The sequence below is a fragment of the Chlorocebus sabaeus genome, chromosome 2 (genome assembly GCF_047675955.1).
Source record: "Chlorocebus sabaeus isolate Y175 chromosome 2, mChlSab1.0.hap1, whole genome shotgun sequence".
NCBI lineage: Eukaryota > Metazoa > Chordata > Mammalia > Primates > Cercopithecidae > Chlorocebus > Chlorocebus sabaeus.
Genome location: NC_132905.1, coordinates 26,476,663 through 26,503,498, shown reverse-complemented (window position 1 = coordinate 26,503,498; position 26,836 = coordinate 26,476,663). Strand labels below are relative to the sequence as shown.

The 26,836-nt window shown below is 47.9% G+C and overlaps 1 long non-coding RNA gene across 1 annotated transcript in view; it reads left to right on the top strand.

The window, feature by feature from the left end:
• Positions 1–26,836, top strand: part of LOC140710271 (uncharacterized) — an 87,330-nt gene that overhangs the window by 29,533 nt on the left and 30,961 nt on the right. The gene's annotated exons all lie outside the window — the stretch shown is intronic.

Sequence of the window (26,836 nt, the reverse complement as noted above, 5' to 3'; positions counted from 1 at the left end):
TAGCAAGTTGTGAAGCCAGCATACAAATTCAGGCATCTACAACAGATTTGAACCTAGGTCTATCTGTTTCCAGAGCCTATGTCCTGTGGAGTCACCTCTCCATGATGCTTCTTGCAGAATTATCATGCAAGTGCAAGAACTATATTCATTCAACTAACAGAGATTTTCTTGAGTGCCAGGCACTATGCCAAGCTCTTCATGAGCAATGACTTCCTTAATCCCCATACCAACCCTAGGAGGCCATGATTCTTACTGATCCCATTTTGCAGTTGAGAACAACTGAGGCCCAGAGAGGCAAAGGGACTGGTATAACACCATGAAACCAGTAAGTGGTGAAGTTGGGACACATACCCAGGCAATCAGATAGATGCCCAGACCCAAACTCGACCTCTTGGCCACAGTGACTTTCAATTTACCATAAACTTCAAGATCCAGTTTGGGCACCAACTCCAGGATGCTGAATCGCTAATTCATGGCTCTGGGGAGCCAGGGGATTCATGGCTCTGGCCTGTCCAACACCCGCCCCCCCAAGGACTTCAGAGCTGACAACCCAAGATGCAGTGTGGTTTGGACAGAAGTCAGATGCTTGACAACACTGTTGGCCATCCCTCATCTCCCCAGTTTTCAGCCCGATGCGCTGACCCCAGCCCCCACCCTTCCCCTTGGGCCTCAGGCTCTGAATCCAAACAAACACAAAAAGCCAAATGACTTTCACTCTGTCCCTTCCAACTCAGTGATTTTGGAGGAGAATAAATACTGAAGCCACTGGCATGAATAGAAATTAATATAAAACTGTGCTAACTGCACAGGGATGTTTTTTAAAAAGAAAAAAAATTCTCAATTTAAAATCTCTACATAAATAGACTCTTCTAAGGTCAAATGAAAGACAAATGCCTCAGGAAAGCAAAGAAGTCATCATTTAGGCTGAATTTTTTTCTCTCTCTTTCATTTCCTCTCTCTCTCATTCTGTCCCCACCAATATTTCTTTCTATCCCTGTCTTTGCCTCTCTTATCTGCCACTCGCTCTTCCTGTCTGCATGTGTGTATGTGTCAATCTGTCACTTTTATTTCAGTGGCAGAATTGCAACTGCGGGTGAGTAGTATGACCTTGGTCAAGTCATTTCCCAGCATTGTGCTTCTGTTTTCCTATCTTACATAGGAAGTACAATTACTTTTTACAGAGTGGTATGAAGCATAGCAGGACCTCATAAAATAAGATTATGCTTCTAACCAGAGCTGGGCAGTCTCGCCCACCATCTAGGTTTGGGCCTGGAGGATGGAAAAGATTAGGAGCAGGCACCATCTGGTCACCAAGTGATGCCAATGAACCAATGGACTGAATGGCCTTCTGATCTTGGCCTCTTTACTGTCCATCTAATTCAACCTAAAGTTGTCTTAAGAAAATGATTCTGGTTTGAAAAAAGGAGAAGCTGAGAAACATGTAAGTCCAGGGAAGTAGAAGGCATTTTAAAGGTGAGATAAGAGCCACCTTGAATGGGAAAACAACCATATGATGAATTTAAATCAAAGCCAGAGGGATTTGATTAGTAGAAGGAAGATCTCCTTGACAACTGAGGGGGAACAAAACACTGGGGAAAACTGAGGGGGAACAAAACACTGGGGAAAACCAGAATGGGAGGCACTAGGCTGTGATCTTTTTAGGGCAGAGATCACATCTTTCTCGGTTACCATTATCTCCACAGGGCACAATAGAGGGTCTGGGTCCATAGGTATTAGTTGAGTGACTGACTTAATAAGTGAGGGTTTCTATTCCTGGAACCCCCTAAGACAAGACTAGGTATCATTTCCCCCAGAACACAGAGCCTTGCTCTCCAATGAGCAATACAATATTGCTCACCAATCATTGGATGAATATTGAATATGTGAGTTTCCTAGCTGCAAGTATTGCGTGTGCAGTATTGCTGTTACTGCACATGCACCTCTTGAGGACTGAGTGGATATTGAAGGGGAGGGGGCATCTCCAGGGTGGAGCAGAAATTGGGGGGTGGGGGAGATTACCTGAATAACACTTTGTCAAGTAGCCTAGGAATTTCTACCTTGTTAGTTTGAAGTATTCTTCTACCTAGAGGCAGAGTATTGGACTGAAAAAATTCTGATAGCCCAAGTATCATCTCCTTCTGAGAGGGACTAAGCCAGTAGATAGAGGGGAGAGACCTAGGACAACAGAAAGACTGGAAGGAATAGCTTTTTGTCCTGGGAAAACCCTTGATTGGGAGTCAGAAGTCCTGGATTCTAAACTCAAATCAATGTAAAACAAGAACACCAGGAAGAGACCCCAGAGCCTTCTAACCAGCAGGGACTACTCTAGTCATATAGCACACATTGGATTTCCTGTGAGGTGGTCTTGGAGATGGAGACTAGAATGTAGGGTGCTTATTAGGGCATACTCTTAGTGGCATTACCTGTGGATAAGAGGGAAGGAAGTGGGACTGAGCAAAAGGATAAATAGAGGTGTGATACAAGCTCAACAGAGACCTTAACCATCCCTATAGATGGTTCTGAAGCTGGGATACCTCAGAGTTTTCCAGAGTTGGAGCAGGCCTTTACATTGCCATATCAATCAATTATTGAATACAGGCTGCCACAGGAAGAGGTGTTTCCTTGAATGAAGCAACTCCCTTCAGCTGAGGCAACTCCTGTAGGGGACTGACAGCTGATGGCCTCCTGCCAGTGACACTCCCAGTAGCTGGTGGAATAAACCCTTCTATTATGAAGGCGGATCTAGGTGTACATTGCAGTTCCCATCATAGCATGCTACTCACATTAACACTAATCCTTATTGCAATCCTACAAGCTAGATATTATTATCACAGTCAAAAACTGAATTTTGGAGTGTATCAACTTGCCCCAAGCCACACAACTGTTAAGTACTAGTTGTGGAGCTAATTCAAACCCATGTCTTCCTGACTCTCATTTCCTTCCTTGTTAAACTACACCTCATCCTTTGGTATCTTCACCCCTTCCCCCCTACCCAAATTCCACCTATTGCTCTCAAGATTTTGACAAATAACCCCCCTCCCTGAGGCTCAGACTCTCCATCTGTAAAAGAAGGAGATTAAATTATACCTGAGATTCTTAACCAGGGATCCATGAACCCCATGAAATAGCAGGCTAATTTTGGTATTTATGAGCAAAATTTTGAGTTTTAAGTATTTTTCTTGGTAAAAAGCTCATGAGAATGTTTACATCCTAAAAGGCTTATGACTTCCCAAAGAGGCTGAGATATAACCGGACCAGATGGTCTAAGGTCCTCTTCAGTACACACATGCTGTGATTCTGCACCCTATAGAGCGAAAGGACCACAGACAGCACCAAAGCCATTCAGCACCACGGACTGAGCCACGCTCCAACGACTTGTGCAGAAAAGTCCCATCAACTACTACACTGACCCAAAGAATGAATGATGCAAGACCTCTGAGTGTCCAAAATCAGTGGGATAGGAAATCAGAATCTGCAACAGACACAGATGGCTTTTCCTCTCCCCCTGCCTTTTCTGTAAAAGAGTCCCAAATGTTGCAATTGTCCTCACAGTGACATTTCCCCCATCCTGGGGGCCTCCTGTCCCTCTCCCCACAACAGTGACGAAGAGGGTATCGAGCCGGGCAGTGGAGTACCCTGGTGACAGATTAGCACTGCCAACCACTGACACAAAACCATTTGGTGTGGGGAAATGATAGATGTTAACACTCATTCTAAACACAGGCAACTGAATTCCTGCAGACAGGCGCCACGGCTGGAATGTAGGGCACAGCTGCTAGGTTCAGATAAGGTGCAGAATCAGCCCAGCATACCGCGATGTTACTTAATAATGAAAATGTGGTGATTGATGCTGCTGTCTCGAGAATATAACCTCCCCATTTGGAGGTTTTCAGCTCCCAAATCATCCATTCCACCGTTTTTTCCCCCCTTTCTTCCTTTTTTTGGAAAGGCAATGTGTGTGTGTGGTGGGGGTGCGAATAAAGGGTTGATGGGGACTGGCAACATGAAGCTCATGATCCTAAAGAATTTTTTTAAAAGTCCAAAGAGCTTAGTTTGAAAGAATTCAATTCTAGCAAGCTCACCTGGGACAGCAAGTTCAACATGAAAAACTGGTTTGGACAAGTTACCTTCCATATTTTTATGGTCAAAGGCTTCTTTTACCACCCTACTCCCCATTTCTATGATGTCACAAAGAGCCAATCAGAGTTTTTGATACAGGGCCTCAACTCCAACCTCTTCCTGAGCTCCAGGAGAGATGGACCATTTATCTACCATCTTCTGAACAGCATCCCCTGGAGAAAACCTCAGACTCTGCATGTCCAAAACTAATCTAGGTTATAATATCCAAGCAAGCCCCTTTTCCTCACTATGGCAAGTGACACCACTCAAGGCCAACACCTGGGCATTATCCAAGACTCCTCCTTCCCCCTCATCTCCCAAGTCCAGCATCTCAAACCTGCTCTCTTTATATCCCAAACCACTCTCTCTTAAATTCACCTACTTTTTTTAGCCCTATAGCATTAAAATACAACCTCACCCACTTCCCCTAAATAGCCACCTGGGATCCAGCTCTTTTCTCCAATTCATCTTTCATCCTTGTCATCAGAATAATTTTCCTAAATGGAAATATATCATGTCACTCCTCTGCTTAAAACCCAACATCCTGTAGGCATTCAATGTCCTGTAGGACAAAGTCCATTTTTCTTACCACAGCATCAAAATATTTCAGGGTCTGGTTTCAGTGTATCCCTCAATGTTACTCATGATCTTTACCAAAAGCACCTGAAACATATGCTTATTTTTGCCTCCTTGCCTTGACACATGCAGTTGCTTCTGTCTTGCAGGTCCTTCCGCTCCTCTGTCTACCTGAAAGGCATTCATTCTTCAAGATTCAAGACTCAAATCATTTGTCCTTTGAGGAGTCTTTATTACCATCTTTCCCCCTCCCGACAACATCAATTTCACTTTCTTGTGTGCTGTTACAATGATAGTCATCCTGTATTACAGTGATAGGTTGCCATCATTCCTTCACTTGCTAGAATTGGGTTCAAATCCCTGTTCCATTATTTTTCAGCAGTATGACCTTGAGCAAGTCACAGGACTCTCTCTGGCCCTCAGTTTCTTCTTCTGTAGCCTGGAGATAATAGTAATATCTATCTCATCACTAAATGATAGATGTAAAGCATCCAGTGTGTATCCTGGGACACAGTAGGAGCTTAATAAATATTAATTTCCCAGTAGAGAAAAGTTGTTCGTCTAGAGCCCATGGAAGACTTGGGAAGTCCCTATCTCAGGTCAGGGTCCTAGAAGCAGAGCCTTGGAGGAATTCTGTGTACAGGGTTAATTGAGAAAGTGCTCTTAAGGAAGGGAGAGAGGGAAGCAGGAGAGGGAAGGGGACAAATAAGGATGTTTTTTAGGGTAAAGTCTGTCCTTGGCCTAGTCCAAAGGGGGTCTGGAGCATAAGTTACACTGCAGAGTTGTCCCTACCTAGAAACAAGGGAGTTGCCTTCTGTACCCCCTTGTCAGCCATCGCTGGCTATGGGCTGATGCAGGGTGGGTGAACAAGGGTGTAACCTCCCAGAAGAGGTGACCCTCATCAGCTGAGAGTGATGCTACAAAGAAAGGAGCAGCTGTTGAGGGGGCATTGAAGCCTACAGCAACGGGGGCACAGGTGTGCCTGCCAGTGGGAGGGGGTCTGAATGCGGTGTCAACAGAATCCACTACAGTCATGAGAGAGAGTTACTGCTTTAAGGAGACTGAGAGGTTGTTTTGTATGTAATGGAGGCAGAGTCCAGACTTTATAGATATCTCCATTTTCATTCAGGCAGTAATTCATGTATTCATTCAAAAGATTTTCATTGAACATCTACCCTGTTCCAGAGACTTTAGTAGGCCCTGCAGATACTGAAGAGCAAAAAAAAAAAAAAAAAAAAAAAATGGCATCTTTAGGGAACTCATAGTCTAGTAAGGGTGACAGATATTCATCAAATGATCTGTCTTCAAAGACAAAGGTTTCTGAAGAGAAGGAACTCAGTTCTGTGAGGTGTATAACGGAGGGACTCAGTTCAGCCTAGGATGTTTAGGAGGGCTTCCCGGAGGAGGAGACTTTTGAGTGAAGGTACGAAGGTAAGAGTTCACTGGTGAAAGAAGGGGTGATAATTAGGAGGGGAAGGGGAGATGTGTGGCTCTCTTCCTGCTTGCTTTTGGAAGTCCTGCTAAAAAATGTGAGAGAGCATCTCCAAGGCAGGGAGCACTGCCTCAGAGCTGTTGTCGGTCATTTACCCTTGAGTATAAATAACATTTTAGGTTTTTTTTTTTCCCTGCAAATAGTTTGTTGAAGGGGAATGAAGAAAAAAGCCTGAGGGGCACTGAACGCTTTGGAGAAAACCATAAAATGGCCCAAAATAGGAGTTGGGGAGAAAAGGGCTTTTAGGCAAACTTGCTGATTTTGAATCTTGCAGCCGTCGCTCCTCCCTCTGTCAGGGCCTCTCTCCCTGTCTCTCACAAACCTTGGAGCTGGTGGGAAGAAGTTTGGCTTGGAGCCAGCCACGTCCAGCCTCTGCCTTTTTTGAAGTCAGAGGTAGCAGCTGCCTATGCAACATGATCTAAGTGCCCAGCCCTACTCTCTCTCTGCCCAACCCTACTGCCAACAGCCACTGTTCATTGCCTGAAATTCCCATCATTAGCACCTCAAAGCCTAGGCTGGGGGTCCTAGGAGCTCCATTCTCATTCTGGCTGTCTTCTGACCTTGGGCGTGTTCCTTCATTTCTCTGGATGCAGGGGCAGGATTGGATTTGCTCCTCTGAGGTCCCTGCAGCCCTAGCTGTCTATGTGTTTTTTCCTCACCGCAGTCAACCTATTAAGGTTGCAAACTCAAGGTGGTGATTTGGAGACCCCCAGGAGAGCTGGCGGATGTCTGAGCACCTGGAATCCAGGCTGGGCACCTTCCTCAGTCTTCTGGCTGGCAGAAGCTGTGGCCCAGGAGTTGGGAGGGAGAAGGGCTCTGGAAGAGGCCCTCAGCCCCTTGTGGCCCTTTAAACGCTGCCAAAATGACTCTGCTCCCTAGATTGCTGCCTGGAGCTGTCAGACACGCGTCAAGGTCAGGGGTGTGCATGTGCCCCAGACACAGCAATAATGGCTTCTAATGGACTGTAAACAGGTGAAGTTTGCTGCAAAGACATTGCTGCTGCTGGAACAGTAAAAGCTTCTTTCTTCTTAACCCTCTCCTGGATTTTGATCATGCCACAACTACACTGTCTTTAAACAGGGCCTTCTCCAAAGACATTCTTGCCTGGAATCTCATCCACCCTTAACAACAAGAAGGTTATTATTAGTCCACCTTTCAGCTGGGGAAACTGAGGCCCAGAAAGGGAAGGAGACTTGCGTGAGGTCTGAGACCTATGATGAGGCACAACCACAAGTATAACTTAAGGATGGTTGGTCTCATAGCCCAGGCTACTAACCACTACTCTACCCCATCTGCAGCTACTGATGATTTGTGCTGGACTTTGCTAAGAGATGTAAGAGAGAGAAAAAGTGACCTGGGAGCTCAGAGGTCCAGAGGGAAAAGTGAAGACCTTCGAATCACAGTGACCTGAGTTCAGATCTTGATCTCTTTAACTTGCTGTGTGACCTTGGGTCCATTAATTAACCTCTCTGAGCCTCAGTTTCCTTATTTCTAAAGTGGAGCAATAGGATGTTTGTGAGCATTGAAAGAAATGAGATGCATGAAAGGCCTGGCACAGAGGTCTCGATAAAGGTTAGTCCCCTCTCCTACCCCCACTCCACTTGAGTAAAACTGGGACATTTGAAACTTCCTAGAGGAAGTGATCTTAGCACTGGGGCTGCCAGATGAAAACCAGTGACCCAGGTCCCAAAGCCCACCCCTCTTCTCGGGGATGCTGTCCCCAAGGTCATCATGTGCCAGGCAGGCAGAGAGCAGCCCCCTCTCCCTCCCTTCCGGCCCTGGGCTGGCGGGCAGGAGTGAAGGCAGTGAGGACCACAAACAAGGCCAACGAGAAAGCGGTAATTCCGCGGCACCACCATTTCCCATCACGCTGCTACTTTTAGTGCCAAGGCAAGGGAGGTTGGATGGCTCCTCCCCTGGGCCATTTTTTCTGAGCCTGTTAGACACCAGGCAGGGAGGTAAGGAGAGTGAGGTCAAGGGTGAGTAGGGGAAGAGGGAGTGGGACTTCACCCTGGCCTCACCCACCCTCCACCCCGCCACTCTGCGACTCTGCCCTTTCACCCACCGGCTGGAGGGCGCCTCCTCTTTGATCAGCTTCCCCAGTGGAACTCAGGATAGGACCTTCACCCTCTACTGTGGACTGCACCCGAGGACCCCAGGATGGGACCTTTGCCCTCTGCTGCGGACTCTGCCCGAGGACCCCAGAATAGGACCTTCGCCCTGTACTGTGGACTGCACCCGAGGACCCCAGGACAGGACCTTCACCCTCTACTGTGGACTGCATCCGAGGAACCCAGGATAGGACCTTCGCCCTCTACTGTGGACTCCGCCTGAGGACCCCAGGATAGGACCTTTGCCCTCTACTGTGGACTCCACCCGAGGACCCCAGGATAGGACCTTCCCCCTCTACTGTGGACTCCACCTGAGGACACCAGGATAGGACCTTTGCCCTCTACTGTGGACTCCGCCCCAGGCTCACATTCCTGCCCTCACTTCAGTCCCCACTCTATTTCTCTCCAGAGCCCTTGTCACCTTCTGACATGCTTGAAAATTGATTTACGTCCTTTTTTTTTGTTGTCTATTTCTCCCCAGCAGACTGATTCTCTGCACTAGACTCTCTGAGGGCCTGTTTTGTTTACTGCTCTATTCCTAGCACCTGAAACAGTGCCCAGCACATAGTAGGTGCTCAATAAAGTACAGAATGTGGTTATCTACCCATCCATTCTTATTATCTAATATTTCATTCAAAACACATTGATGTGAATAAATGAACCTACCTGTTCTGGGCATGGGGTTAAGTGCTGGTGGAATCTAAATGAACCACACAGCCTCCCCTTTGAAGCAGGGGGATCCGCAGTGAAGTGGTGCAATCGCGGAATTACGATTACTGACTGGAGTCAGGATGCCTGGGTTTTTACTTGGTGTATGACCCTGGGAGAACTTTCTATACCTCTAAGCCTCTGTTTCTCAATCTGTCAAGTGGGGATGGTCAAAGGGGTTGCAAGGAGGCGAGGAGAGCCTGCATTCAAATGTGCTTTAGCACAGCACCGGTGACCGGGGGAGCTCCATGGACGGTGGCCATGGACCTGCGATCGCTACTATCCGCAGCCCGGAATGAAAGCAAGGGCTCTAATGGTGAAAGAAACCACGTGCTGAGGGTCTGCAGGAAAGGAAGAAGTGATCCTGACGTGGAAGGCCAAGGACAGTCTCAGAAGCAGCAGCGCAGGAGCTGGGCATCCTGGAGCTCCAGCGTTCTTGGTGGTGGAAATGGCAGAAGCAAAGGCACGAGGTGTGGGAGGAGCTGCAGGATCCTTGTGTGTGTGTGTGTGTGTATAGGGTGGGAGATGAGGAGGGAGAGGAGATGGAGGGGGTGAGATCAGGGGATCCTTAAATGTTGGAGGGAGGAATTTGAACCCTGTCCCAGAGGTGTGCGAGTCACTAAATAATTTTGAGCAGGGGTGGGGCATGGCCCAATGGGATTTAACACATCTGTCCGAGGTGGCTTGGATGTGGGGACAGGAGGCAGAAAGGGTAGCCAAAAGGGAGCTGATATTCCAGGTGGGAGATGCTGAAGCTTATACAGAATGTCAAGGAGGGAACTGGGTGCTGACCATGGCACTCAGACCCACACTCCCTGCTGATGGGCAGAGGCCGCCTGCCTTGCTCACCCTCATGCCCACGCCTGGTCCCCAAGAGCGTTCCAGGGAAGAGGAGGGGGAAGAAAACTCAGGGCCTATGTCCCTGGCCCCTCCTGAAATATCTCTGACCCTCAGATCCCCCAGCCACCTACCTATCCTGATGGGTGAAAATCCCAGCTCCTCTACCACCCAATGGTGTGACCTTGGGCAAGTCACTTCACCTTTCTGGGCAGGCTCCTTTACGTAAAACATGGAAAAGGCTAAGATGAGAACCCCTGAGGCCCTATTCTGTATCAAACCCTGCCACTCACAGGCAGAATAATTTTAAGTGAAACCTCCAGAAGGAGCCTGATACCCAGAGGGGGTTCAGTCGACATCCTCCCGCCTTTTTCTCTTAGCACTTCAAGGGAGCCTGCTCTGTTTTCAATGATACTCTGGAATATCTGGCCAATGAGAGCAACATCTTATGAACAGGACTTCACAGTTTGTGCAGCACCTTCAACTCTGTTATCTTACTGGAAGCTCCGTCTTAGAGGAATGTTGGGTTCCATTGTATGGATGAGGAACCTGAAGTTTAGAGAAGTTAAGCAACTCTCCTAAGATCACGTAGGGTTTGAACCCAGGACTCTTGCATCCAAGCCCAAAGAGTTTCCCCTCCAGCCTCGCCACCTCCCCAGTCCTGTGAGTTACCTGAAGGCAGGACCCTCTTCCATGTCCTGTCCCCAAGAAGGAGGTGTGTAAGGTAAATATGAGGATGAACAAGGTTATTGTGAGAGCGTTCTTGACCAAGAAAATAGTACATGCCAGTGTCTGATGCAAGGGAAGTTGTGTCAAAGTGGAGGAAATGCAAGCATTCCGGATTTTAGTGAGTACTTCCAACAAGCTTGTGAGGTGAGGATGAAGATTATCTCCATTTTATAGCTGAGGACATTGAGGCTCAGAAAGGTTCATTAACTTGTCTCAGATCTTTCAGCAAATAAGTGATGAAGTTGGGATTGAACCAGGTGGCTTAGCCTGGGTTTCCTAAAACACAAAGTCTGGAGCAAAGTGTACATACTTTATGGGAGGTGCAATTCTTGGGCAGCAAGAATGAGGGGGACAGGGTGGCAGATAGAGAAGAATAGGAAGTAGACACAAAGTGCTATGTTTCTGAGCTGGCCGTAGAAACATCTTTTTGAGTCAATGCACCTGGGTGCTGGGTCACTTGGGGTGGCAGATACACAAGCCATGTGGAACCTCCCATTTTTGGAATGGTCCATTTGTCTGTGGCTCCTTCCTGGCTCATGACTGTCAATGTTCCCGATTTGCTGCAAGGACTGCTGTTATTGGCCCCTCCAGGAAGCCACTGGGGAAGCCTGATCCCTTGTCCTAAGCACGGTGCTTTGTCTGAATGTGAAAGTGGTGGAAAGAGCCTCCCTCAGATCAAGTTGGACCCAGGGGGTCAGCTGCTGCAGCTTGACTGGCTTGATGCGGTGTCTGCAGAAGGCTAGTCCTCACCTGGGGAAAACTGAGGCAGCTGGACTAGAAGAAGAGCCAAAGACAGCGGCCGGGTTCATCATTGAGCAAGAGGGGACAGGTGGATCAAGTCAATCTGGGAAGATACACGAGACCAGGCCTGTCTGATTCCAGAACTTACACACAAGAGGCCAGAGCTAAGGCTGGGCAGGTGGGCAGGGACCACAGTCCAGAGGGCTTATTGACAGATGGAGGTATGGGGCTCTGTCTGCAGGGCAATGAGGAGCCATGGGAGGATTCTCAGCACCTGGCAGCATGGCTGGCACCAAGGGCAACCCAGGAGAAGCTAGATCCCACTGGCAAGCGTGGGCCCCACGATCTCATATTGGCAGGGTGTGGGGGCTGCCCATCACCCCCCTGCCCTGCCACTTCTCCAAAGCCCAGGTCTGGAGGCTGGCAGCAGGGTGCTGCCCATGACAACTGCAGCGCGCATCCTTCAGCATGACATTGGCACATCACTGGGGGAGTGGAGGGTGACAGAGTACCATTCTGGGCGGTAATGGCTCCAGCGCCGGGAGGAAAATGACATAAATAATATCCCATTAGAGGCGCCGAGCAGCTCCGCTGAGTGCCTTGTTTTGCTGGCAACATTATGGGCTTCATAAACAGACTCATTCATTTTCCAGTCCTTGCTCTGGTGGATGGCGGATGGGGGGGCTGCCAGGGAAGGTGACTGGGGGCTGCAGAGGCAGTGAGGGGCAGGAATAGCACAGTCCACCCCTCCAAGCCTCAACTCGCATGCCTCCTGCTTGGGCCACCGGACCTGTCAGCCCTGTCCACCTCTAGACTTCTGCCTACACGCCCTGCTACTGCCTGGAACACGCTCTCCCCAGCTCAGTCTTGGGAAACCACACTACTTCTTTCAAGGACTAACTCAGGTTGCTCCTTGGTGCTGAGTTCTCCATGCAGCTTTCCTTAATTTCCAATCCTTATTTTTATTTTATTTTATTTTATTTTTATTTTTATTTTGAGATGGAGTCTCACTCTGTCGCCCAGGCTGGAGTGCAGTGGTGCAATCTCAGCTCACTGCAAGCTCCACCTCCCGGGTTCATGCCATTCTTCTGCTTCACCCTCCCCAGCAGCTGGGACTACAGGCACACATCACCACGCCCAGCTATTTTTTTTTTTTTGTATTTTTAGTAGAGACAGGGTTTCACCCTGTTAGACAGGATGGTCTCGATCTCCTGACCTTGTGATCCACCCACCTCAGCCTCCAAAGTGCCAGGATTATAGGCGTGAGCCACCGTGCCTGGCCCCCAATCCTTATTTTTAAATTTTATTTTGAAATGAGGCCTCTATCACTCAGGCTGGAGTGCAGTGATGCAATCACAGCTCACTGCAGCCTCTACCTTCTAGGCTCAGGTGATCCTTCCACTTCAGCCTCCCAAGTAACTGGGACTACAGGCACATAACACTATGCCTGGCAAAGTTTTGTATTTTTACTAGAGCTGAGTTTCATCAGGTCGCCCAGGTTGGTCTCCAACTCCTAAGCTCAAGCAATCCACCCGCCTTGGCCTCATAAGGTGCTGGGACTACAGGCATGAGCCACCATACCCCGCCCATTCCGCATGGCCTTGAGGCTCCCTTAGCTCTGGTGAGACAGCCTGGCACACTGGAGGGCGTCCTGGAGACAGAAAACTCTGGATTCAAATTCTGAGCTGGCAGTTGTAAGTCTGGTGACCTTGGGTTAGTCCTTGAATCTCTCTGAGCCTCAGTTTCCTCTTGTGAAAGGATATCTTGTGAGGGTATCTTACAGGCTTGTCATGAGAAGTGTCTTTTAGGCTTGTCTGGAACACAGCTGATTTTCATAAATAATTGTTCTTCTTGTCCCCTTTACTATGTAGACATTTGAGTTCTCCTCTCCCCAAAGGGACCACTGATTTTCTTGTGTCTGTCCCTCCTGGAGTCTAGTCCTGGGCTCCGTGCATGACAGGTATTGAAGGCAGGTTTGCAGGTACAGTGAGAGGAGCTCTGGGTCGAGAATATGGGGCCCGGGTCTTGTCCCAACTTGAACATTGATGAGCTGTGTGACCTTGGGTCAGTCCCTTCCCCTCTCTGGGCCTCTTTTTCTGCAAGGGTTAAGACAAAAGGTTAAATAAAAGGACATCTGTGGCCCTACTCAGCTACAACTTAGAGGACCTCAGGCTAGTACCCCATCCCTCCACCTGTCAGGAAGCGGGCTCTGGATTTCAAGTCAGAGAGAATCAGGCTAGGATCCTGCTCTGCTGTGTGGCCTTGGGCAAGAACAGAACATCTCTGAATCTCAGTTTCCTTGTCTGAAAAATAGAGATAATAAAGCCAGCATTACAGGATGGTTATAGTAACTTAGTGAAATTATTGATCAGTGGTATTCACTGAACACTTACTATGTGCCAGGGACTATTCACTGCTGGAGATACAATGGTGAACAAGATAAGGATTCTTCTCCCCCTTCCCAGAGCTTATATTTAAGTGAGAGAGAGAGAGAAAAAAAAAAATCAGCCATCACAAAAATAACTATATAATTACCAACTGTACATATATATATATGATAACATGTAAAGAAAAAGTAGGCTAGGCATGATGGCTCACACCTGTAATTCCAGCACTTTGGGAGGCCAAGGTGGGAGAATCGCTTGAACCCAGGAGTGTGAGCCCAGGAGTGCTAGACCAGCGTGGGCAACATGCGGAGACCCCGTCTTTACAAAAACTAAAAAATTAGCTGGCTATGGTGGTTCACACCTGTAGTCCCAGTTACGCGGGAGGCTGAGGTGGGCGGATTGCTTAAGTTGGGGAGATGGAGGCTGCAGCGAGCTGCGATCATGCCACTGCACTCCAGCCTGGGAAATAGAGTAGGACCTTGTATCTAAATAAAGTAAAATAAAATAAAATGAAATGAAATGGAAATACAGGGTCCTGACCTAGTTAGTTATGGAGGGCTTCCTGGGGAGGTGGCACATAAGCTGAGATCTTGTTCTGGTTATTTATTTGCTGTATAACAAATGAACCTAGTAGCTTAAAACTATAATTTTTGTTGATGCTTGTGGTTTCTGTGGATCAGGGGTTCAGAAGGGTTCTGCTGTGCAGCTCTGACTCAGGGTCTCTCATGAGGTTTCAGTTAGATGATCGCTGGAGCCGGAGCAGCTGGAAGCTGCTGGACATCCCTTTCCCTCTCTGTAGGATCTCAGGGATTCTCCATGTGGTCTTTCTGCAGAGGCTGGCTTGGGCTTCCTTGTAGCATGGCATCGTCAGGACAGTCATGCTGCTTACATGTAGCTTAGGGCTCCAGAGCCAATGTCCTTGACTTCCTTCCAGAAGTGTCCCAGTGTCACTTACATGACATCCTATTGGCCACAAACAAGTGGTAGCCTGCCCCAAATCAAGGGCAGGGAACCTGGGCCCCACGTCTCCCCAGGGCGAGTCTCAAGGTCATATTTTATAAAGAACATATAGGATAAAACATGCTGTTGTGACTATCTTTGCAAAATATGCCCTTCCGTAGATCTGAAGGGTGAGTAGGGATTAAACAGGCAGAGAAGAGAGTTCCAGGCAGAGAGACAGCTGACACAAAGGCCCTGGGGCGGAAGAGAATGTGTGGCTTTGTACTGAGGAAGCACTCAGGGACACAGCAGTGAGTAAGACAACAACCATAACGTTTGGAGCTTCCATTCTAGTGGGAGAGACAGACAATATACACACAAAGAAACAACACAATTTCAGGTTGCAATCAGTCCCAGAAAGGGAATACGCTGGGGGCCGTGACAGAGTGAGATTGGGAGCTGGAGTAGTACTTCAGGCTGGCAAGACCTTTCTGAGCGGGTGGCAATTGAGCTGAGAGCGGCAGATGAGAGGTAGCTGGCTAGCCACGTACAGGGCTGGGGAAGAGTGTTCACATCCGAGGGAACAGCATGTGCAAAGGCCAAGAGGTGGAAAAGGGATGGGTGGCGTGGTTGAAACTTGGTACGCAAGGGGGCTGGCAGGTGTGACATGAGGATGGACAGGGCGGGAGAGGCCAGATTTTGCAGGGCCCTGGCAAGGAGTTTGGACTTATTTATAAGTGTGACAGGGAGTTATTAGAGGGTTTTAAGCAGGAGAGTGCAGTGATCTCATTTTGTAACAGAGATCCTCTGGCTGCCGTGGCGTTGACTTCTGGGCGTGGTGCCAGACTTCCGTTCCTGGCAGTATCACGAATGTGCTGTGTGACCAGAAGCTAGTCACTTAACCTCTCTGAACTGTAAAATGTGAAGAATGGAATATAGTGGGCAGGAAGGAGGGAGCCCAGGGAGAAGGCTGTAGCATCATCCAGGCAGAGATGCTGGTGGCCTGGACCAGGGTGGTTGCGGTAGAGTTGTTGGTAAGAAATGGGTAGGATCATGATATACTGGGAGGTAGAAGGGACAGAACCTTGTGATTGGATTGGATGTGGAGCATGAGAAGGAGGAAAGCACGGCCTCCAGGTTTCTGGCAAAGCTTAATCTTATTTTACAGCTCAGAGAGGTTAAGTGACTAGTCTGTGATCACACAGCACATCCATGGTACCCAGAATTTAGTGCCACCCTCTGGGCCAATCTTGGGCCTGGGGATGGTACTGATACTGAGACCTTGGCCCTTCTCTCTGTGTCTCCCCTGCCCTACCCTTCCCATCACCTCCCCTCTTTCCTCCCAGGATGCTGGTGGCTCCGGCTGACGCAGTCCCCGCAGGTGTGCCTCGCCAAGCTGTCGGCGTGATGAACAGCTTCCCTTGGCTGAGCAGATAACAGTACACACACAGGTCACGGGGGGCCCATGTAGCCCATCCATCAGGCCTGGGAGTGAGCAGAGGGCCGGCACACCCTCATGCCTGTTATCTGCCACAAATGTGTTTTTCCCCCAAGGTTAACAGGAAGAGCGACGGCCAGGCGTCTGACATCAGCAGGGCTGATGTTCGCAGGAGCCAGCCAGACTCTCCCTCCTTTTCTCTCCCTCAGCGTCTGAAGAGTCCTGGGTGTGGAGACGGTGAAGACGCTTAGAGCCTCAGAACTTTTCAAGTCTTGGTCGCTGAATCTTTGAAACTTAGATGTGTACAATCCTCCATTCCTTGAGGCAGCATTGAGTGGTGGTTAAAAGCAGGGACTCTGGATCCCGCCTAGCCTGCTTGAGTTCAGATCCCAGTTCTGCCACTTATTAGCTGTGTTATCTAAGGCAAACACCTCAGCATCTCTGTGCCTCATTATGAGGGTGGTAATAGTGTCTAGACCACGGGTGGCTGTGGGGATTGTAGGAGCTAATCTTTGTATCTAAAGTGCTTAGAACAATGCCCGGCACAGAGCATATTGCTCATAGTGGTAGATACAGAGTTCTTAAAGACACAGAATCTTCAAGTCTAAGTCTTAGAGACACAGAACTTCAAAACCTTTGAATCTTCTTAGGACCACAGATTTTCAGAATCTTACTATTTTAGGCGATTATAGTCACACCTGCAGTGGTGGCTGCTGGGGCTTTAACCTTCCATAATCTCTGTTACATCTTTCTCATTTCTTTCACATGGGCAATAGCTAGTTTCTCAATCTTATGTAAAATGTTCTGCAAATATGGTGGCAAGCCCACCTTCTAGCCAGATTGTGGCCCCCACGTAGAAATTCTAGAGAATCTACTGCACAGCACCTCACAGTCTCTGTAAATACATTTATCTAACTATCCACCCGGTCCATCCATCCATCCATCCATCCATCCATCCATCCATCCATGCATCCATCCATCCATCCATCCATCCATCCATCCATCCATCCATGCATCCATCCATCCATCCATCCATGCATCCATCCATCCATCCATCCATCCATGCATCCATCCATCCATCCATCCATGCATCCATCCATCCATCCATCCATCCATCCATGCATCCATCCATCCATGCATCCATCCATCCATCCATCCATCCATCCATCCATCCATGCATCCCCTCATCTATCCATCCTCCCATCCATCCATCTATCCACTCATTCCATCCATTGCATTCTCACATCTATCAATCAACCTGCTGTCTAGCCATCTATATGCATTTCCCATCCTTCCATCCATCCATACTTCCGTCCATGCATCCATGCATCCATCCATCCATCCATACATACATACATTTTCCTATCTATCCATTTTTTCATCCACCCACTGATCCATACTTTCATCATCCATCTGTCCGTCCATTCATCCATATTTGCTCCTCCCTCCCTTCCATCCATCTATCCACCCGTTTCTCTCTTTCTCCTTCCTTCTTTCTTCCTTTTTAAAATTTTCTCATCCATCCATCTATCTGTCATCTATTCACCCAACACTTATTCACTTACTGAGTATCTATTGAATACAAGGTGCTGGATTGGGCTATAAAAGGAGGTCTATGCATTGGCGTCAGTTTCTCTCTTCCCTGAGCTTCTAGTCCAGTAGGCCAGAGAAGACCCAAATGCAAACCAGACAACGCGAGCTTGGCTCTATTCAGCAGAGATAAAAAGCCACGCTGAGTGACAGAAAGGGAATTCTCCTTTCTGCTGGGGGTCCTGGGGCGGCTTCATAGCAGAGGTGGTATTTCATCAGGATCTCGAAAGACTCTGTCTTGATGACATTGCAAGTGTCTTCATCTTTCAGGGGACCAGGAAGAGGAGAAGTCTGGGGAGCCTTAAACACCATCTGGTCCACCTGGATGACCGCTGCGAGGAGGTTTACTTCTGTTTGTTTTTTTTTTTTTTGAATTTTAAAATATTTTTCATTTTGGTTTAGAGAAGGGGACCAAATGAAAGGAGGTTACCTTTAAATATCATGTGAAGAAATGCTGCAATCCCTTCTTGCACACCTCCAGGGCTGAAAAGCTCACTACCAGACAAGGAGAAAGACCTCTAGAACTCTACTGTGCTCCAGGAACTGAAAGGCACAAAGGGCTCTGTTTGATCTTCCTGACCCCCAGGAACCGTCCATTACTGTTATCTTGGGGGTGGGGACGGTAGGAACAGTGCTCCGGACCCAGTGTATCTGGCTCCCATCCCAGCTTCCCATTCATGAACTGTATGACCTGGAACAGGTTACTTCACCTCCCAAGGACTCAGTTTACTCATCCATAGTGTGGGGATGGCAATTAGAATACCTCTCATGGGATTGTTACAAGGATCAAATGAGCGAACACATTCATGATGCTGAGTGAGTGAGTGTGAAATTATTGCTATTGCTGTTTTAGGTGGCTATATTAGTCAGGGTTGCATCAGGCAGCTCAGTGGAGAGCATGAATCCAGGGAAATCGTGATGGTGGTTTGGAAGAGTTGAAAGTGCGTGGCTGGAGATTATCCATAGCAGAAAAAATGCTATGGACCATATTCACCATTTGTCGAAGGCATCCTCTTTGGACTAGTGAGTGCTGCACAAGTAAACAGGATGCTGTGAGGGAAAGAACCCCAAGACTGGAGGAACAAAGACAGGAGTGATTTTTTTTTCAAGACAGGTCTCCCTGTGTCACCCAGGCTGGAATGCAGTGGCATGATCATAGTTCATTGCTGCCTCCACCTCCAGGTTCAAGCGATCCTCTCACCTCAGCCTCCTGAGCAGCTGGGGTTATAGGTATGCACCATGCACCACCATGCCCTGCTAGTTTTGTGAATTTTTCGTAGAGATGGGGTTTCTCCATATGCCCAGGCTGGTCTCGAACTCCTGGGCTCAAGCAATCCTCCTACCTTGGCCTCCCAAAGTGCTGGGATGACAAGCGTGAGCCTCCATAACTGGCCAAAAGAGGAAGCAATGTTACAAGAAAGAATCCAGGAGTTGGGGCTGCCTAGAAGGAGCTGGAAGCACAGAGGGAGAGGCTGCCTTTCCAAAGACTAGAAACCAGGGAGGAGATGCAGCTAGTGGAGACCTTGCCCTGAGTAGAGGGACCAGAAAAATACCCTGCTTCTCCCTCCCTCCTGCCCTGCAGTCTCTACACGCTATTATCTAGGGAGACAAATCAAACACAAGGAAGCCTGCCCTTCCAGCTTGCAGAGCCCAGAGGATCATTTTGTAGGGTATGTTCCTCACGATCCTATTCTGCAAGACATTTCTTTAGAAAAAGGTTCTTAGGCAAATCAGGCTTGGAAATGCTGTAGGCAAGAACTCTGTCCCGCAGGTCTGCCAGGCGTGTTACTACAGTGAAGACGAGCTGCAATCGTAGTTAAAAAGCCTAGGCTCTGTAGTCAGACTCAGTTCCCTCCTCTATCAAATGGGAATAGTAACAATATGTACTTTACAGGGCCATTCATTCATGTGTTAACTTATTCCTTAATTGAGTAGATACAGTGTGTCAGTCTCCAGGAGTACGCTGGTGAGCAAGACAGACATAGTGTCAGTCCTCAAGAAGCTTACGTTCTAGAGGGATATAAGTTAACGAGGTAATGAATATAAAGTGCTTAGCACACTGCCTGGAATATAGTAAATGCCCAATAGATGCTACCTTTAAAGGCTCTGAGAAGTCCTGCAATGGATACATCTTAAATCCAGGACTTTCCAAACATATGTGGCCAAGAAATCTGCCTCTTTTCCCCCCATAGTATCCTATTCCTATGCTGCAGCACCCACTGGTCCAAAGAACATATTTTAGAAATGCTAGATGAGCAGATGTGGTCTATACACACACTTATACACAGAGACACACAAAGACACAAATATCAACTACTTCTGATAGCTAATGAAATATTAATAGGACTTCGAAGAAATGGGAATAGCTCATCTCTTGTTTCATTTTAAAATGACCACAGTTTGTATAAATCTTGTCTTGGAGTGTAGTAAGTGGAATTCACTTTGATGAGTTTGTTCTGAAAAATAAGGAGTCATTAATTAATTGATCCACTCAACAACCATTCACGGCACGTTCTGTCATTCTGTGCTGCCTGCATGGCACTGGGGACACAGTGATTCTAAAGCAATGTGTAGGATCAAGATATGCCCCGTATATTGTGGCAGCCCTGCAAGAGGCTGCCTATGACCATCTGGGAGGGCTTCCAGGAAGAGGCGCTCTCTGAGTTGAGTCTAAAAAGGTGAATGGAAGTTTAGACTGGAAAGGGAGCTCTATAGGTAAGTGTGTTCACTGTTCTTGGCCCTGACTCCTTGGGGTCAGAGTCAATTTTAGGTCCAAGAAGGGAGAAGATGGTCTGACCCCCATTGGTTTCTTCTCTACTTGTGTTGGGGGCTTGAGGGGTCATGAAAGGAGCACTGGGCTGGGAGTCAAGCAGCCAGGGGAGCAAGTCCAGTGTCTCTTATCCACTACCATGTGACCTTGAGTAACTCACTCCCTCTCTATAAGCCTCAGCCTTCTCATCAGTGAATTGGGGCTGGCAGAGATTACCTCACTGGGCTGATGTGAAGAGCAGGGGAGGCGATGGATGAGGAAGTGCTCTGTAAGCTGCTGAGTGCTGTACACTGCAAAGCTCTATGTATATGCAACACATTGGCTGCATGTCTTGGCTCAAGACCCGGTTCGCAGTAGGGGCAGAAAGAATTGTTGAACCAAATTCTTCTGCCACCTTTTGGGCTCTGTTCCTCTGTCTCTTGAAATCGTTTTGGTCTTCCCAGGTCCCTTATTAATATACCAACACTCTGAAAGGTGTTAATCCTTATTAGCTAATATCTTAGTGCTGGCACTTTCATTAGCAGTTAACACCTTTAGTTAGCAGCTAACTCCATAACGGGAATCACCTGGCATTCATCTGAGAGAACTTTCAGGAATGGGGCCAGGGGGGGCTCTTGGTGGTCTTGGAGCACAAGGGGGCTATGAGAGAAAAAAAGATTGTCCAGGAGAGACATCTCTGACAGAGCTATTTTGCCAAAGGAAAATTCCATTGCCTGTCCACTAGACTGAGACCCCTAGAGAATGGTACCCTGAATCATCTCTGCTGCCTTGTCTAGCAGAGAGGCTTTGGGCAAACTACTTAACCATTATAAGCCTCAGGTTACTCCTCTATTAAATGGGGATACTCAACCATACAGTGTTGGGTCATCATGGCTAATGTCATGTTTCTCAAATTTGCTGTGTATTTGCAGGTGGTACATAAAATTTTCATTTTAAGAGTGAAATGTTTTTTATCCATCAACTTAAATAAACTTATGCCGGGTATCAAACGACCTTCCCTCAAATCTCAATGATTTTCAACAATAAGGATTTATTTTTTGCATATGCTACTTGGCCATCAGGTAGCTTTGGGTCTGCCTTGATTCTGCTCCACGTTGTCATTCTGGGAACCAATTTGAAGGGGCGGCCCTGCCTAGAACATGCTAGTAACATGGCAGCAGAAGGATCAACAGCAGAACCCCACAATGACTCTTAAAGCTTCCATTCAGAGGTGGCATCCAACAGTTCTGCTCACATTTCATTGGCCAAAGCAAGTCACATGGCCAGATCTGATGGTGATGAGGTTGGGAAGCATACACCTTTGCAGGGAGGGACCTGGTAAGGAGGGGCCATGAGTATTGTTGAATAATAATACAATCTAGTGCAGTACTGATTTTCACATATATTAGAAAACTAGGCCGGACGTGGTGACTCAAGCCTATAATCCCAGAACTTTGGGAGGCTGAGGCGGGTGGATTACCTGAGGTCAGGAATTTGAGACCAGCCTTGTCAACGTGGAGAAACCCCTGTCTCTACTAAAAATGCAAAAATTAACTGGGTGTGGTGGTGCACACCTGTAATCCCAGCTACTTGGGAGGTTGAGACATGAGGATCGCTTGAACCTGGGAGGCAGAGGTTGCAGTGAGATGAGGTAGAGCCACTGCACTCCAGCCTGGGCAACAGAGTGAGACTCTGTCTAACTAAGGGGCATGGTGGCTCACGCCTGAAATTCCAGAACTTTGGGAGGCTAAGGCAGGAGAATCATTTGAGTCCAGAAGTTTGAGACCAGCCTGGCCAACATGGTGAAACCCCATCTCTACTAAAAATACAAAAGTTAGCTGGGTGTGGTGGTGGACACCTGAAGTTCCAGCTACTTGGGAGGCTGAGGCAGGAGAATCACTTGAACATGGGAGGCAGAGGTTGTAGTGAGCTGAGATTTTGCCACTGTGCTCCAGCCTGGGCAACAGAGTGAGACGCTGTCTCAAAAAAAGAAAATGACTGTCCATATATACAGTATACATATATAGAGAGAGCAAGAGAGAGAGAATGATAAAACAAATGTAGCAGAATGCATACAATTGGCAGGCCTGGGTAAAGGAGTATATGGACGTTCTTTGCAACTTTCTTGTAAAGTTTGAAATCATTTTAAAATAAAAGGTTCCTTGTGGGTAATGATAATGGAGAAAAAAAATCCCCAAGAAATAAAATAAGTTAAGTTCCATATATATATTTCGTATCTAACCATGATGTCATGGATCTGATTTCTTTTCTTTTTTTTTTTTTTTTTTTTTGAGATGGAATCTTGCTCTGTCACCCAGGCTGGAGGGCAGTGGCGTGATCTCGACTCACTGCAACCTCCACCTCCTGGGTGCAATTGATTCTCCTGCCTCAACTTCCAGAGTAGCTGAGATTCCAAGCATGTGCCACCATGCCCGGCTAATTTTTGTATTTTTAGACAGACGTGGTTTTGTCATGTTGGCCAGTCTTTTCTGGAACACCTGGCCTCAGGTGATCTGTCTGCCTCAGCCTCCCAAAGTGCTAGGGTTGCAGACGGATCTGATTTCTTAAGGTGAGGCAAAGGTAGAGAGAATAAAAACTAGCTGAGCTAATTTAAAGAATATTAAACAACAGAAGCCAGCTGCAAGTGGGACTTACACCTCCCATGAGGCATTTGATGTTCCTCACACTTCATCAGGGTCCTTTGGCTGGCAGCCCCCTTCTCATTCTTTCATTCCATATCCCCTTATTGAGCACCTACTGTGTGCTAGGCACCTGTTGGGCACTGAGGAGACAATAGTGAATGATACGAGGCAGACACAGGTCCTCCCTGGAGAGGCTCACAGTCTCATGGAGGTGTTGGGGTGGGAAGACACCCAGTGAGTGATCTAGGGAGCCCGGTGCCAGCTGCTGTTGTCCCTGTGGGGAGAGACAGGCTGTCTAGTGGCTCACCATGGGCAGTTGGTGTTGAGGGAACCATCACATGCTATGCTTCCTAACAAGGGACAGTTGTGTCACTGGGTCTAAATAACAGTGTCTCTGTGTGAGCAGGGGGCAGGCAGTAGATAGGCAAAGTCACAGTACACACTGCACACCTTCCTGGATGCTTATTTGTTGCCGAAATTTGTTGTCACGGGGGCTGCAGAACTTACTGTTTTTATATTAAAAGAAACAGAAGGACTGGGAAGGGGCACAAGAGCATGTTTTAGGATGATTAAAATGTTCACTTTCTTAGGCTGGGCGCGGTGGCTCATGCCCGTAATCCCAGCACTTTGGGAGGCCAAGGTGGGTGGATCGCTTGAAGTCAGGAGTTCAAGACCAGCCTGGCCAAAAAGGCGAAACCTCATCTCTACTAAAAACACAAAAATTAGCTGGGCATGGTGGCAGGCGCCTGTAATCCCAGCTACGGGGGAGGCTGAGGCAGGAGAATTGCTTGAACCCGGGAGGCAGAGTTTGCAGTGAGCTGAGATTGCACCACTGCACTCCAGCCTGGGTGATAGAGCGAGACTCCATCTCAAAAAAATTTTCAAAAAGTTTATTTTCTTGATCATCGTGGCAGTTACATGGTTGTATAAATTTCAAAACTCACTGAAATGTACACTTTAAATGGATGAGTTTTACCATATGTAAATTACACTCCAATAAAGTCGATTTCAAGATAATTTTTTACACAAGTATGAAAATTATACATTATTTTGGAGAGGCTCAGACAAGTTGAGTAACTTGCCCAGGATCACAAAACTACTGACGGGAGGTGCAGGAAAAGAGACCTGCGTATGCCTGACCTCAGGATTAACTACAACTGGCACATGCCTTTCATAAAAAAAAAAAAAAATGCCACTTCCATTTTGAAAAGCAACATTCTCAAACAGCATAATCTACCACAGGCATAAAGATTTTGGAATTAGAAGGGAATTAAGTGACCTCAGAGTTCTGTCTCCTTCCTCCTCTGCCCAATGACACACATAGATGCCCTGCCCTTGTCTTTGGCCTTGATTGACCTCTGGGACAAGCCCTTGAGAGTCACCCTGGACATTTGCATCTCTTCCTTCTCCTTCTCCTTCTCCTTCTCCTTCTCCTTCTCCTTCTTGAGATGGAGTCTTGTCTGTCTCCCAGGATGGAGTGCTGGGATTACAGGTGTCAGCCACGGCGCCCAGCCCACTTCCATCTATTGTTGTATTCTTGTACCAGTCAAGCCTCCCTCACTCTCAGCCTCTGTCTCCTCTTTTCTGCCCTGGCCCTGGGGTTTCGGAGGCTCGGCCCACCTTGTCCTACCCTAGCTAAACATCCTTGTATCACCCTTGCTGTTTATTCTTCCACAGTCTGGGAGACCAGGAGGGGACCCTTTGTTCTGGGTGGGAAGCAGGACCAGTTGAGAGGGTTTGCCATTGACCTACTTTATAGGTGAATAAAGAAGGCTCAGAGAGGTAGAGGACCTGCCTAAGGTTACCCAGTTTGCACGGGATAGAGCCTGAACCCACCCAGATCTGTCTGATTCCAGATCCTGGGCCCTTACCCAGGAAGACAGGAGGAGGCCAAGTCATGAGGCTGAGGGTTGGGTGGGGGGAAGGCAGAGGGTGTGATAAGTCTCTTCCAAACTCCCCTCATTCCAGAATCAGCTCTGTCAACGGCTTAGAAAACCCCAGTCCCTGAAGGGACAGGCTGCCAGGGCCTCTTGCCGAGTGACTGCAGACCACATTTTTCTTAATCTTAATTGAAAACTGTTCAAGTAGAAAAATCATTTCACTGCTTCATCTCAGAAAGGAAAAGAAGAAGGGAGAAGGGAGGGCTTGGGTTGGGGGATGGAGGATTTAGCCAGAGAGGAAAGGTCGTGGCTATCGAGGGCTTGGTCCCTACCTGCCCAGGGCCTGCCACCGGGCCTTGCCCCATTGGGCCTCCCTGAGCCCCAGGGCCTGGGGGGCGGGGTCTGCCGGGCTGCTGATGCTGTCAGTTATAAGTACGATGGTCACACCATACACCTCGCAGACCCTCGGCCGGGCTCCCAGGACAATGAAACACCATCAGATGCAGGGCTAGGAACGAGGGGTTTCTAGTTCCTCCCTGCCTCCTCTTCCTCTTTCATTCATTCCTTCCCTCCTTCAGCCAATATTTATTGAGCATCTGAAATGTGTCTGCTACTGTTCCAGAATATACAAATAGCCCCTGCCCTCCTGGAATGCACTGTCTAGCAGGGAAGGCGAATGATCAGATAAATAGAGAAAAACACACTGAATTTAGCTCCCAAGAAACGGGGAGAGTAGGGTGAGCAATTATTCTATAGGCACGGATGGGAATTGTGATTTAGGCTGAGCACTCAGGGAGGGTCTCCTGGAGGAAGCGGTATTTCAGCAAAGGCACAAAGGTGGGTAGGAGTTATCCAGGCAAAGGCAGAGGTGGGGTCAGTGGTGGGCGTGGGATGGCACTCCCAGGACAGAGGGAGGTGCTGGAGAGGCTAGACTCTTAAGCAAGACTGATCGGGTTCAAATTCCAGTTTTGTCACTAGCCAGCTGAGTGATCCTGGAACAAGTTAACTAACCTCTCTGTGCCTTAATTTTCTCATTTGTAAACACAGGATTATTGTGAGGATTAAGTGGGTTTACATACATAATATGCTACAATGGTGCCTGGACAGGCTGTTTAGCTAAGCAAGCAAACAAAAAGCCCCAGCACGTGCAAAGGCACTAGGGCAGGGAACTGCAAAGTGAGTCATTGAAGGCAACAAAGGAACAGGCTTTAGCTCAGGGCAAACAGACTGGGTACACCCGGTGGAAATCCATGCTGTGCCCCAGAAAAAATGGAGGCTAAAATCCTGTATCTGCCGGGTAGTGATAGCAAACCTGCGTTGGTACCTTCTACCCCTCTCTTCATGGCATCCCTGTAACCTTGGGAAGAATCCTTGCTTATCCTCACTTTACAGATGAGCACACTGAGGCCCAGAGAGGCCAAGTGACTAGTCCAAGGTCACACAGCTGGGGCTGAGCCCAGGTTGGCTACCTCCAGAGCCCAAGTCTCTTGTCACTGTGCTCTACTGCCTCAATTCCGAGATGTGACAGAAATGGCATCTTATCTAGGTTTGACTATCTGTTGAGCACAGGCTATGTGTTGCATACTGGGTCACACATGCCACACAGGACGAAATTTCTAAGACGAAGCCTAGGTAGGGCAGTCATACAATACTTTTGCTGAACTGAATCACTTTGGACAGTGAAAGTGGCACTCTTCCAGGATAGCATGTGTCAAATGGAACCCAGGGTCACCCCAAGCCTGGGGTAGGTGATCAACAGCATGGAATCAGGTAGACCTGGATGGCTTAGTGCCCTTGGGCAAGTCACTTAACTTCTCTGAACCTGTTTCTCCATATGGGGGTAACAATCCCTAGCTCCTGGAATTGTGAAGATCAAATGAGACAATGGGATGACAGAT